Genomic DNA, 15,607 nt, shown 5'->3' on the forward strand with positions numbered 1-15,607 from the left:
AAGCTTTCCTCTCAAACGCTTTGACAGGGTTACTAAATAGTTTTAAAAAATGTGCAATCTGGGTTATAGAGTTGGTTTTTTTAAAGAAGAGTAGTATCTTGGTTTATATACAATAACAGAGCCCCACACATCTTTAACCTAGAGAACAAATATGGAATCCGAATCTTTTATCATTATTGCAACAGGCCACAACATTAGAGACATTCGCTTGATGTCATCGTAGGAATTACTTTATCTACAATATAACGCATTTTCAAACTCTCCGGAGACATATCAAAAAATATCTTTGAATGTATGACAACTATATAAAACGCTTAATAACGTATTGCACATGACAGCACGATATTCATAGTTCTAATTATCGTTCTTGGAAGTTATCCACCACATATAGCAGAAAAAGAACACATAAGACAAGAGATGTTCTCGAACAACTGAGATATAATTGGAGCAAAAGATTAAATGCCAAATAGTCTCGTACAGTCCGCACAATCCTCGACCTGCCTGCCCTTTTTATTGCAAAGCCTATCCCACCACACTCAATCCTAAATAACGGTGGATTCATCCAGTTGATGTTGCACAGCATATAGCTCAAGGACACAGAATAATATGATTGTAACCACTTCTACAACAACAACAAGTGCATAAAAGAGGTCTAGGTATAATTTTTTGGGGAATCTGTCTTAAAAATAATAAACTTGCATTTTAACAACACTTTGGCAACTCTTTTTTCAAAGTATTTGTTGTTTTGAAAATAATTTACAATCATTCTTCCACCTTCTGATTGTCAGCCTATCTGTCCATATGACGATGGTCTCTCAACTTTTTTCTAATACCAACAACAATGTACACAGCACAGTGTGTCAAAAGAGCTTTTCTCATTTACACAAAAACGAAGAAAAAGAAGAAGAAGACGTGTTGACAAAAAAGCTCTTCCTCAAAACAACACACCACTGTATGTTAGTCGTAGTCGTCGTAGTTTTTGGCTCGTCAGACAACTCAAATCAACTCACAAATGACAATTCGAATGTTGTATTGTTGTTTTTATTTTATATATTTCTTTTTTCTTCTTTTTTTTTTGTATTTATTATTTGTTTTTGTATATTTGTTTTTAGTAGAAAAAAATATAAAGGCGCGAACGTAAAGCAGAATGAGTTAAGTTGTTGATGGTGGTAATGAGGAGGGGGGGGGAGGAGGGTGTAATGGGGGTTATTTTTTCTTTATGTTTGGAGAAGGTGGAGTGAGGGGAAATGTTGTGGTATTATGTGCTGCTGCTGCTGGCTGTTGTTTCTGTTTTTGATGGTTGTTTTGTTGTTCGGTTGGTTGGCGGGCGGGTTGGTTGGTTGGCTGTTAGAGTCTTTAGAATTCTTTTTTTTTGTTTTGTATTTGTATAATGTTTGTGTGTAAGTTGTTGTTGTTGTTTTTGTAATTGTTTCTCTGTTTTTAGTTGTGTTTATCTCTACGTTGTTGTTTTTTTTATTATTTATTTTTTCATTTTGTTGGTTTTGTTTTGTTCTCAGATGCTCCTTATACTTTTTAAGTTTTTGTTGTTTTTATACGAACTATTAACATATAATAATAATATAAAAACAATAACAACAATTATAATAAAATGCGATACCAAAACAATAATAACAACAACAATAACATCAACGAGAACAATAACAAAGTACAAATATCTGTATCTGTTGTTTAAAGAATAGTCACCAATATTGCTGTTGTTGTTGTTATTATTACTGTTTGTTTTATTGTAGTTGCTATTGTTATATGTATGTATATATGTATGTATGTACTTGTTGTTGTTTTAGAGCTTATGCTGAATATACTTTTTTTTAGTTACTGCTGCTATTGTTGTTGTTGTTTGCTGTTGGTTTTGTTGTTTGTTTTATATTTTAGTTATCTATACTTTTGTAAATACATAAACATACATATCAGTAGCAGTCAGCAGCAGAAAAAATTTTCTATATTTCGTTACTTTTTTTTAACATTTCTTTAACTAAAAACTATTTTAAATTATTTTTGAATCTTTAATTTGTTGATTTTTTTTTTTATAAATACATGTGTTTAAAGAAAAACTTTAACTTAAAAAAATGTGTGTTTACCTTTTGGTTAGATTTTTTTCTTTTTATTTTTGTAATTCTTTGGATTTTGTGGATATTTGCTTTTTTTATTTAACTACGTTACATTTGAATATTGAGTTTATTTTTTAAAATTTAGTACAGATTTTAAAATTTTTTAGTTAAATTTTATAAAACTTTTTTGTAACATAACATATTTAACTTTTCAATTTGTCATTTTAGTTTTATTTCTCATTTATTTTCATCATTTTAGTTTTATATAGTTTTAGTTATTTTTCAAATAAATGTATTTTATTTAACACACCAAAAAAATAAACTTTGTTTATTTAACACAATTATTTGTCAGTATGTATTTGATTTCAATGTATAGTTGTTGTTGGTTGTTTGTTTGCTAAGAGCGTTTGAAACTGTGTGTGTGTGTATTTTGTAGAATTAAAAATTTTATATATTTTTTTTGTTGGCTTTAGCAATTGTTGTTTAGTTTTACAAACTATACTTCTCGCTACAAAACAAATGTTTTCCGTATCAGGCAACCTAAGCAACTAAACAAAACATACAAAGCACAGAACACAAACAGCACATCGCAGAACAGCACAGCACAGCACCTCCTCATTGTACGTATATACATACGTAACAACAACAGAAGCAGCAGCAACAGCAACAACAATAATAAATAATACACTCTCCTCGTTTCAAAAACAACTTTACAGACGACATATAGTACATACAATTGTACAAACAGACAGACACATAGACGGACGGACAGTCACACATGTGAAATGACTGACATACGAGCACACTACATTAAACTATACTCACTAATACTCATTCTTCTCAAATTTTTGTTGTTGTTCATACTGTTTCTTCTTTAAAAATAACGTGTGTTCGTTCGTTCGAATGTATGTATGTCATCGTGTTTTTCTTTTTATTTTTTTAATCACACTCACAAAACGACACGAGCAACTTTCAGCGAACAATTTTTAGTCTTATCGTTGACTACAAAAACAACAACAATAACGTTACTCACAGCTTTCGCATAAAACAAACAACACACAACTTTTACCTCCCCACCAACACCTCACTACACCAACAACGACAACAACAATAGACCCACATTGGGCTGCTGTTAAACGGGCACAATGTGATTGTTTGTTATCAGTGAAGCAACACTGTTTTTTTTTTCTTTTTAGGAAAAAGCTTTTTTTGTCTTTATTTTCTTTTCACATTGTTTTCTATTTTGTTTGAGTTGTGTACTTTTGCTATCTATCTATACATAATAAAATACGAACAACTTACATGGCACGAGATCTTGTTTTGTTTACAAAATTCATTATGTTCCAAAAAAGCTTTAGTTAAAACTAAAGCTTTTGTTATTTACTTAAAAGTTTTTGTAAAAAAAACAAACTTACATAAATGTTATATAATGGCTTTAATGGTATTCGTAATTTTGTGCATAGATGTCGCTCTATTTCCGTTTTAAACATTAAGGGGAAAGTGGGACAATGGTGGTATTATCTATTATCTATCTATTGCTGCCAAGAGTTTTCTATTGAAAGTCTATTGCGGCAAAGTAGTTATTGTTAAAAATTTATTACGAAGAGTTTCTTTTAAGAATTCAATGCTGTAAAGAGTTTTCTATTAAAAGATTTTCTGTTGAGAATTGAATGCTGTAAAGAGTTTATTATCGAAAATTCATTGTGACAAAAAGTTTTCTAGTTGCGGCGAAGATAAATTTTTAAAATTTTAAGTTAAATTGAATGCGGCGAAGAGTTCTCTATTGAAAATTCATTAAGGCGAAGCGTTCTCTATTGAAAATTCATTAAGTTTTTTTTAAGTTTTCTAGTTGCGGCAAACAGAATTTAAAATTTTCAGTTAAAATTTATATTTACTCAAAATTGAATGCGGCGAAGAGTTATCTAATGAAAAATCATTAAGTCGAAGAGTTTATATTGTGAATTTATTGCTGTAAAGAGTATCTAGTTGTAGCAAAGATAATTTTTTATAGAAAATTCAATGCGGCGATGTTTATCTATTAAAAAATTCTAAGTTGCGAAGGTATTTTTACTTAAAATTAAATGCGGCAAAGTGTTTTACATTGAAATTTCTTTGCTGTGCAGAGTTATCTATTAAAAATTCCATAAGACATGAAGTTTTCTACTGAAATTTGAAGCGAAGACGATTTTGCTTTAAAAATTGTATGTGGCGAAAAATTTAGAATAGAAAATTTAATACGGCGAAGAGTTTTCTATTGAAAGAGTTATGTATCTATAAAAATTTCTATTAATAATTTCATGAAACAAGAAGTTTTCTACAGAAATTTAAAGCGAAGAATATTTTGCTACAAAAATTTGCAATAGCAAACATAATACGGCAAAGAGTTTTCTATTGAAAACTCAATCTATTGGAAAACCAAAGCGGCGAAGATTTTGCTATCAGAAGTTATTTGAGGCGAAAAATTTTAAATAGAAAATTCTGTGCAAAAAATGCTTTTCTATAGAAAAATCCATTTCTATTAATAATTTTCAATACTTCAATCAGTGATCTATTGAAAAATCAAAAAGGCAAAGTTGTTATATTAAAAATGTAATGCGGCGAAAAGATTTAAGGTGAAAATTTAATGGGGCGAAGAGTTCTTATATACAAAAAAGGAATACACTCACTCCTTGCAAAACTACTGGGAGACATTCATTAGCAAAGAAATTTTGTCATATTTAAACATCTCTGTGTAATTTACTTTATTATTGTGAATGATTAACATTCACATTTAATAGAGTGTTAAGTAAAAAAAAGCTTTTTTACACATGGACATACATTCACTCTCTCTCTTGCTCCTAAACACCATATAAAAGCTCTTTTATGTATAAATATGTTTTAAACTTTTCAATACAACTGCATATAATAATAACAAAACATATGAACAAGAAAAAATATAGTGTCCTATATTTTACTACACACAAAAAAAGGACTCTCGTGACAAGCAACAAACCACAACAGCAACAACAAATGTAATAATATCAAGTCCGAAAAATACTATTTATTTAGTTCAGTTCAGTTCAGTTGTTGTGTAGAGTGTAATGAAGATAGATAGACGATAAAGATGGCGGTGGTGCATTGAAATGTAATATTAAAGTTGAAGTGTTGTTGTTATTGTTATTGTTTTAAACGGACAAAAGTTTCATTTATATAAAGAAATATTAAAGTTTTATAACTAAATTTCTTAATTGTTTTTAAACAAAAAAAAAACAAATTAAAAGTTAAATAAAAGAATATATTTAAAGTGTTTTTTAAATCAAAAAGTAATTTCTTTTTATTATTTTGGTAAAAAATCGATGATTGCATTGTGTAGATACAATAAGAAAATCCAAGAAAATAACAAATCTATGTAGCTACCTGTAGATATACAAAAACATTAATACATAGCACATAATAAATACATATGTACAAACACTTATGTATACGTATACATTTATGTTTTATGTATGTTTGAGTTAATGTCCCGTTAAAAGAAATTAAAGGCAAATAGTCCTTGTTATAAATGAATAAAATACGAACGGACGACACGTTTTTCAAAGTCAATTAAATTAGACATATTTAATAAGCCACAACGTAAGTTGATGTTGCTTTTCTTTCTTGCCTATTCCTTAAAACGTTCTTTCCTTCCTTCCTTTCCTCAACCAGCCATCGTTTTTATGTTCTTTTTCAAACTATTAATGATTGTTTATGAATAGCGGGTCGTACGGTAAAAATGCTGATATTCCCTATGACTTATTTTTTAACACATGTTTTAGTTGTTTTTATTTTGTTTTATTCGTTTTCAAGTCGACTAGCCCCCTTTGGTTGATTCCAAAATAATTTGTTTGTTATTGGCCCAAGGACGAATTTTATAAACAAATGCTGCATATCAGTGACTTTAAGAATCGTCTATCCAAAAATTGTTATCATTATGAAGAAAACGTTTTAAAATTCAACACAACTACAGCAAATGCAATGAGGCGACAAATTTTCTACATAAACTCTTTACGGCGAAATATTTTCTGTTACATATTGAATCAGACAATGTATTTTTTAAGTAAATTTTTAATTTCTTTAAAAAATTAATAAGGCGAATAATTTTCTGTAAAGAAATCAATGCGGCGTATTGATTTCCATAGAAAATTTAATGCGGCAAAGTACTTTTTTAAAATAAATTAGTAAAGCGAAGAATTTTCAGTAAAAAAAATTCATGCGGCGAAATATTTTTTGCATTAAATTCAATTTGACGATGTATTTTCTACGGAATTCTTTTAAAGCGAATTGATTTCCATAGAACAATTAATACGGCGAAGTATTTTTTAAGGAAAATCTTATGCGCCAATTAATTTCCATCGAAAATTTAATGCGGCGAAGTATTTTCTTTGAAAAATTTATTAAGGCGAACTGTTTTCTATAGAAAATTTAATGTAGTGAAATATTTTGTGTGTTAAATTGAATAAGCCGTATATTTTATATAGAAACCTTTAATGGCGAATTAATTTTCATAGAAAATTCAATGCGGCGAAGTAATTTTAACAGAAAATTTTATGTGGCGGAATATTTCTTTTAATTCAATAAGGCGATGTAATATTAATAGAAAATCTTATACGGCGAAATTTTTTATATATAGATTAAAAATTCCAATAGAATATAAGAAAATTTAATAAAGCGAAGTATTTTCTATAGAAAATTTAATGCAGCGAAATATTTTCTGTATAAAATTAAGTAAGGCAATATATTTTCTATTAAAATTTTTAAAGCGAATTAATTTCCTTATAAAATTCAATGCGGCGAAGTAATTTATAATAGAATATCTTATACGGCGATATAATTTTTATAGAAAATTCAATGTAGAGAAGTATTTTTTGTAAAAATTCAATAAGGCAAAATAATTTCTATAGATAATTCAATGCGGCAAAGTATTTATAGTAGAAAATTCAATGCGGCGAAATAATTTCTATAAAAAATTCAAAGCAGCAAAGTCATTTCTTTAAAAATTTAAATAGAATATAGGAAATTTATTAAGGCGAATTAATTTTCATATAAAATTCAATGCGGCGAAGTATTTTTTAATAGAATATTTTATGCGGCGAAGTAATTTTTATAGAAATTTCAATGAGGAGAAGTATTTTTTGTAAAAATTCAATAAGGCGAAGTAATTTTTTATAGATAATTAAATGCGGCGAATTAGTTTCTATTTTCATTTGTTATTGTAATGAGGAAATGTTCAATCCTTATGCAGTGTTCACAATGCTTTCACAAGTCTGATTAGCCTATAATAATGAATTTTTAATTTAGGCCAAAGAAGGGTAATTGAACAAACGCCGCCGCCACGGCACACTTTAAAGCACTCTCAGCAAATGTAGTACAAAGTGAAAAAAATGAAAAAACAACAAACACCTGAAAGGTAAACTAAATGCCCAACTCAATCAAACCTAAAACAAAAACATCAAATGAAGAAGAACAAAAAAATATATAAATTAACGAAATACCTGAGAAAATGCAAAATAAACAAAAAAAAAAAAAAAATAGGTAAAGAAAACAATAACAACAAACTAACCACAAATATAAAAGCTTTTTTTTTTTTGTAAAACAAACCAGATAATAAATAATATGAAAAGCTCTCGACAAGAAAAAAGAGATTCAATTGAATTTCAATGTCTTTTGCTGGCGCTCTTTTTGACTGCATAAAAGCAAAAAAGGAAGGAAGTTGGACTAGCAATTCAGTGTAAAACGAACCACTTTTTCGAAATCAACTCTCGCGCGATATTAGATTTATTTATAAATTAAACAATTGTTTTAAAGAAAATAATAATAAAAATATATATTAATAATTAAAAAGAAATTGTTTAAACAAAAATAATTGTTGGTATATAAAAAAATTAAAGAAATTTGAAGGAAATTATAAGAAAAAAGTGCAAAATAGTAAAAGCTTTAGTAAACAAGTGTTAAGGTTTAATAGAATTTTTTTTAAATTCATAAAAATCAAAGGAATCAAAGTTTTAATAACAAAGGATAATAAAGCATAATTTGTTGTTGTTATGTGTATGTGTGTATTAAACAGCGTTTAAGTAAATCTCAAATTTATTTGTGTTCAAGTACAGGTGTATGTAGAGGTATGTTTAAAGGTATTTTAAAGATATTTGTACAAATAGATTTTATATATATTATATACATAAGTATGTATGTTTTTACATACACACACACAATGATGGGAAATTTTACTTTTGTGTTTTTACATTGTTTATTTATTTGAAATTTTTTAAAAATCATTTTAATAAAAATGAAAAGCAAAAATAAAAATTGTACAATAACACTTGTGTCACTGTTTTATTCCGCGGCCGAGTGAATCATAAATTTCCTGCGAAAAAATGCTTTCAAAAAATATTTAAATATATTTATGAACATATATATGTAAATAAATAAATGTATGTACAATGGCTAGCAAAGCATTATTTTTCAGTTGATTATTTCTGCTTTTGATGACATTTGATGACGAAATGTGAATATTTTGGTAGTATATGTTTCGGGCTAATTAAAAGAATATAAACTTAAGGAAATAACAATAATTACTCTTGTTTCAAGATATCCAAATGTTAACTAAAATAACAATTATTAGCTTCTGTTTAAGCTTCATTAAATTAATTAACATTTAAATAGTTTATTAAAACTTAAAACACTTTCTAGAGTTTTACATAAATGAAATAACTCTTTTTTAGTTTTTCAAACTTAACTATGATGCAATTTTCTTTATGGCTAATCCTTTAAAAGTTAAGACCAAAATTATATATGAACAAACAACCAAAATGTAGGTCAAAAGACTCACAAGACAAGATTCTCTTTCTAACATCTTGCTTTCATACAAACTGAAAACTACAACAACAACAATTTATACAAGTAGTTTAGAAGCTTAAACACATTTTCTTTCATTTCATTTAAAAATCGTTTTTTTTTTAATATAAATTAAAATGTACTTATAGAGCAGGCAGGGGTCAACTAAGGCCCTTTATAATGATTTTTCTGTGGGATATTTAATGAGGCAAAGTATTTTATATAAAAATCTTAGAGATTTTTTGCGGCAAATTGAAAATTCACTGCAGCGAAATATATTTATAATGATTTTTCTGTGAAATATTTAATAATCCTATAGAAAATTTTTTTGCGGCGAATTGAAAATTCCCTCCGGCTGAATATATTTATTAAGCGAAATTTTTATTATTGAAAATTGATTGCGACGGAATATTTTCTATAGAAAACAAAGTAATTTCATTATGGCGAAATGTTTTGAAAATGTAGTATTTTATATAGTTAATTGAATGCGGCGAAGTATTTTCTATAAAAAATTACATGCGGCAAAGAAATTTTAATGCGTCGAACTTTTTTCTATAGAAAACAAATATTTTGTATGAAAACGTCTGAGCGGCAAAGTCTTTTCATAGAAAATGAATGCGGCGTAAAAATTTCTATAAAAAATTCAATGTGGCATATTTTCTTTAGAGAATTGAATGTGCCGAACTATTTTCTATATGAAATCCAATGCGTTTAACTAATTTCTATAGAAAGTTCAATAAGGCGAACTGTTTTTTTAAAGAAAATTCAATGCGGCGAAGCATTTTTCTTAGAAAGAAAAACACACAATAAGGCGAAGTGTTTTATATTGATAATAAAGGGCGACGAAGTAATATCTATAAAAAATTTAATGCGTCGAAGTATTTTTCATAGAAAATTAAATGCGGCGAATAATTTTTGTAGAAAATTTATTAAGGCAAGGTGTTTCACATTGATAATACAGTGCGGCCAAGTAATTTCAATAAAAAATTCAATTCGGCGAAATAATTTTTATAAAAAATTCTATGCGGCGAAGTATTTTTCTTAGAAAATTTAATGCGGCGAATAATTTTTATAGAATAGTTAGTAAGGCGAAGTGTTTTATATTGATAATACAGTACGGCAAAGTAATGTCTATAAAAAATTTAATGCGGAGAACTATTTTTCATAGAAAATTTAATGCGGCGAATAATTTGTGTAAAAAAATTAATAAGGCGAATTGTTTTATATTGATAATACAGGGCGGCGAAGTAATTTCTATAAAAAATTCTATGTGCCAAAGTATTTTTCATAGAAAATTCAATGCGGCGAATAATTTTTATAGAAAATTTAATAAGGCGAAGTGTTTTATATTGATAATACAGTGTGGCGAAGTAATTTATATAAAAAATCAATGCGGCGAAGTATTTTTAATAGAAAATTAAATGCGGCGAAATATTTTTTATATAATATCCAACGCGTTCAAATAACTTCTATAGAAAATTTAATAAGGCGAATTGTTTTTTTTTAAAGAAAATTCAATTCTGCGAAGTATTTTGTATAGAAAATAAAATGAGGCGAATAATTTCTATAGAAAGTTTAAGAAGGCGAAGTGTTTTATATTGATAATTCAGTGCGGCGAAATAATTTCTATCATAATTCAATGCTGCATTGCAAAATTGATGCAAAATCTCTTAGTCTATAAAATTTAAAACCAGAACCTTTAAATCTTTCATATTTCTCCATCCCAGTGCCCCTAGTTATTTTACAATATAGTTTTTTATATTTTTCAATAAAAAAACATTAAGGGTGTGGTTTTTCTTAACGATAAATTATAAATAATTAATCATTTATTGTTTGCAATTAGTTAAAAAGTTATACGTAAATAAACAAATCTCACACAATAATTTATATAAACATAATTCAATAAATTTATTTCCATTCAGTAATAATTTTTCCACGCACACACATACACATATGTATGTATTTTGCCAAAAGAAAAACAAGTAGTCTATCAAAAAACAATCTTTGTTTTTGGAAAAACATTCATTTTAATATAGAAATAATAAACAATAGATTAATTTTTTTAATAAAACTTTTTTTAAATTAATTATAGAATTCTATTGGATTAAAAAAGAAATTAATTTAAATTATATTTTGTACAGACAGACATTTAAATATTTTTTATGACAAATTGAATGCAAGTAATAATATGATTATTCTATAAAATTGCTCTTAGCCATGATTTCAATCAGGAAAATATTTTTATTTTTGTATGTCATATTTTCTATAGAAAATTCAATGCGGCGAAGTGTTTTTAACAAAAATATAATACGGAAAGTTATTTTCTAAAGGAAATTTTATACAGTGAAGTATTTTCTATAGACAATTTAATACGGCGAAAAAATTTTAAGAGTAAGTTCAATGAGGAGAAGTTTTTTTGTAATAGATTCGATGGGGCAAAGTTTTTTTAATACAAAATTCAATGCGGCGAATTGATTGTTATAACAGCATTATGTTGAATGTAGAAATTTTTTGGCGGCGAAATATATGTTTAGTAGATTCAAGACGGTGGATCAAATTTCATAGAAAATTCGTGCGAAAAAGTGGTTACTGGAGTAAATTAAATGGATCAATTTCGTGCAAAAATATAACGCGGCGAGTTAATTTTTAAAGAAAATTAAATGCGACGAAGAATTTTCACGGGAAAGTTCAATGAGGCTAAGTTTTTCTGTAATAAAGTCAATGTAGCAAATACCAGCAAATTGACTTTTATGAAATATGCAATGCGGCGAAGTGTTTTTTGAAGAAAATTAAATGTGGCGAAGTATTTTTTATTGAAAATTCGTACGGCAAAGTGTTTACAGAAGAAAATATAATGCGGCGAATTGTTTTCTAAAGAAAAATCAATGCGGCGAAGTGTTTACTAAAGAAATTTGAATGCGCCGAAGTATTTTTTGTAAAAATTTTAAGACGGTGGATCGAATTTAATAGAAAATTCATACGGCAAAGTCTTTACAGAAGAAAATATAACACGGCGAGTTATTTTCTAAAGAAAATGCAATGCGGCGAAGTATTTTTTGTAGCCATGAAGCATTTTTTTGTATATAAAATACTTGTGCAAAGAATTTGCTATTGAACACTTAATGCAGCGAGTTATTTTCTAATTAAAATTCAATGTGGCGAAAACGATTTTGAGGAACATTTTTAAAGAAAATTTAATACGACAAAGTATTTTTGGTGTAAATTCCATGCGACGAAGCATATTATTATAGCGTGACACTTTGTTTACGAAAATTTAATACAGCGAAGTATTCTTTACAGAAAATTAATACGGCGAAGTAATTTTAATAGAAATTGAAGTATTTTTGTAGAAAATTTAATGCGACAAATAATATTCTATTGAAAATTTAATGCAGTCTGATATATTTTCATTCTAACAAGTGATCATATTTCTATACAGAACTTATTTTCTGGCCAGTCTAGCAAACTTGTTTTCTGGTCAGAAAATGTTGTGTTTAGAATGTTTCTGTGTAGAAACTTTTCAGGTGTAAGCATTTAACAAAAAAAAATATCGAGAATATTTATCATATGGGAAACATTTCGATAACACGAAAATTTTCTTTCATTATTGAATGGAATAATCTTAATTTTATTACATTTTTTAATAGTGACTAATGTCAAGATAATGGATTTTTCCCAAATACCTTTAAAAGCCTTATTATAGACTACCAAGAATTTATAACAATTTCCGTTATTTCTTAAATAAATTGTTTACTTTTAAACACATGCACTCTCGCACAAACAAACACACACACGCACAAAGTTTTCCTCCAGCTGCATTGATTGATGTTTACATGTGGAGGTCACTTGCCATGCCACTAAGATGAAATGGGCAACATTTAGAAACCCCTAATGTAATATGTAGGTGCATATTTCGAAAATTAACTTAAAAGAGAGGGAGAATGAGAGAGCGATCTTAACTTAAATATTAAAATTAAAATTTTAAAGGAAAACTATCAGCTGTTGGTTGAGTATAGAACATAGAACGAATGAGAAGAAATATTGATTTGCTAAAGCAGGGAAAAAACAATTTTGTGGCGTTCATTTTGTAGCCTACAAATAAATTCACTAAATTTCGAATGTATACGAAATTAAGAAGAAGAAGATGAAGAAAAAAACTTTATTCCTGTATGTGTTTTGCGCCCCAAAAGAGATAGATTTTTTTTGTTAGTTTGATATTGAGTGCTGGTTGCTCTTCGAAAGAAATCTGTGTTCTTTTCGAATTTGTATCGTGCAGTCACTATTTGTTGTTTTCGGTGGGTAAGTGGAAAACGGTTTAGTTCGTCAAATAACTAGGTTTTTCTTCTTTTTTTTTTTTTGCTTTTCTCGTACTGATCACAATCGGTGGTGGGGTGGTTGCCTATTAGTCGCTCGGAGTTTGTTCATCATTATATTAATTTTGTTCATTTTTAGTTTTTTTTTGTTGTTATTTTATTTTATTATTTTCTTTTGTGTTGCTATTAATTTTTTTTAATTTCTCATTTCGTTGAAAAGCGTAAGGCGTGCGGTACGCAATTTAGTGGCACGGTTTGTTCGCTTAATCGTTCGTACTTTTCGTTTAAAATTCATTCACTTCGTTACAGTTTTTTTTTTAATTTTTTTGCTAAAAGCTGCCTATTACTTTTAAGGCCATCAGTCATAAAATCTTAGATCCACATTGTTCATCCCAGCCAGTTTATCTGCCAGTCTACTGTTTGGAAATATATTCTAAAGCTATTAAAGGCATGTCGAGCAACTTTTACTTTTATATTATAATCAGCAGCTCTGCTTAAACATAAAGTTTAAACAAAAGTTATAACAAAATTCAAAAATTAATTCAAATAAATTTAAAGAAAAAAAAAATAAACGATCTGCAAGTGTTTTAAAAAGTGAATATTGAAATAAAAATGACATACATTTTATAGAGATTTTTCTTAAAACAAAATTGCATACAAATTTGAGTTAATACTTGATTTCTGTGAACCTAAAAATAATTTTCTTTTTCTATATTTTATTCTTGTTGTATATTATGTTGAAAATATCTAAAAATATAACGCGTGTGCTTGAGTATTAAATAAAAAATGAAAAAAAAAAAAATAGTGAATTTAAAATTGTACAAAAAATATGATAATTTATTAAAAAATAGCAATAAACTGAAAGTGTTTAAAACCTTTAAACCCTGAAAGAAAATAAAAGAATTTTCAAAAAAAAAATCCTCTAAAAAGGGAATTTACAATAAATAATTAAAAAAAATAAAATAAAACAATAAACGAAATAATTGAACAATTTAACTTAAAATAAAAATTGCTTACGAAAATATATCTATTTGCATTTATATTTATATTCATTTGCTTTTGAAAAAAAATCCCTGTTTATCTGTGACATAATTTACTTAAAAATATTTCGAACATTAGCAAAAGAAAATTTTTACTTTTAAACACACAGACCCCCAAAAAAACTGAACAAACGTACAAACGAACGAAAGAAAACCAAAAAGTATTTGTATGTATCTGTTATTAGTAAATTTTGTAGCTGATCATCAGTCATTGTAGTGTTGTTGCTGTTTTGCTCTTTTTAGCTCTTTTAGCCAGTAGAGCCAACAACAACAACAACAACAGTATAAAAAAATTGAAAATTTCGAATAATAAGTTCGAAAATTTCAGTCAATGTTTTAGCCACCAGTACATCATACATACATATGTATGTACGTCAACTATTAAGGCTGTTATCGCTAATTCGCTTTTCTTTAGGTTTTCTTATGGTTTTTTGCTATTTTATTTTAATTTTTTCCTTTTTTTCAAATTTCAATTTGATTTTCCTGTTGTACATTATTCATTCGTTTCGATTACGAATAATTTGAAAATATTTTTATGTCGTTTACACAAAATTTTTTTGTATTTTTTCCTTAAAAAATTTTTTTTTGTTTGCATTTGGTAGGTTGTTTGTTTGCTTCAAGTACTATGCTGCTAAATATAAAACAAAATTTTCTGTTTATTTCAATAGTTTGTGTGGTATTTCATGTTTTAGTTTTACAAAATGAAAAACTAAAAAAAAACTATTGCAAAAATGAAACTAAAAAAAGAAAACATATATAAATGAATTCATCATTCGCTTGGCTACTTGTTAGTTTGACACAATCGAATCATTTAAAATAATAATAAATATTTATCATTTTTTATATGCTAAACATGCCCATTGTGCATATGAATACATTCATTAATTCATTCATTAGTTTGAGAATATTATTTCAAAATTATTATAAATTTTGTAATAAAATTAGATAATTATCAATAGAATCTGCAAAGGATATAAAAAAGAAGATAAAAAAGAAGATTTAAAAACGGAAGCAGAACTGAGGAAAACTAATTCAAAACCAAACCGGAACTGAACTAGAACTGAACTAGAACTGAACTAGAACTGAACTGGAACTGAACTAGAACTGAACTAGAACTGAACTTGAACTGAACTAGAACTGAACTAGAACTGAACTAGAACTGAACTAGAACTGAACTAGAACTGAACTAGAACTAGAACTAAACTAGAACTGAACTAGAACTGAACTCGAACTGAACTAGAACTGAACTAGAAGTGAACTAGAACTGAACTAGAACTGAACTAGAACTGAACTAGAACTGAACTAGAACTGAACTAGAACTGAACTAGAACTGAAC

The 15,607-nt window shown here is 27.4% G+C and overlaps 1 protein-coding gene across 3 annotated transcripts in view; it reads right to left on the reverse strand.

Annotated features, from left to right (window-relative positions):
- LOC111679651 (probable serine/threonine-protein kinase MARK-A) overlaps window positions 1-15,607 on the reverse strand; it is a 40,078-nt gene that overhangs the window by 3,217 nt on the left and 21,254 nt on the right. The window contains exon 1 of one of the 3 annotated variants that reach the window (XM_023441239.2): window positions 2,100-2,161. The exons of the other annotated variants lie outside the window; for them this stretch is intronic. The gene's annotated coding sequence lies outside the window, so the exon portion shown is untranslated. Of the gene's footprint in view, window positions 1-2,099; window positions 2,162-15,607 lie in introns of those variants that run through there. 3 annotated transcript variants of the gene reach the window in all.

This window comes from Lucilia cuprina, chromosome 2, assembly GCF_022045245.1.
Source record: "Lucilia cuprina isolate Lc7/37 chromosome 2, ASM2204524v1, whole genome shotgun sequence".
NCBI classification, from domain to species: domain Eukaryota; kingdom Metazoa; phylum Arthropoda; class Insecta; order Diptera; family Calliphoridae; genus Lucilia; species Lucilia cuprina.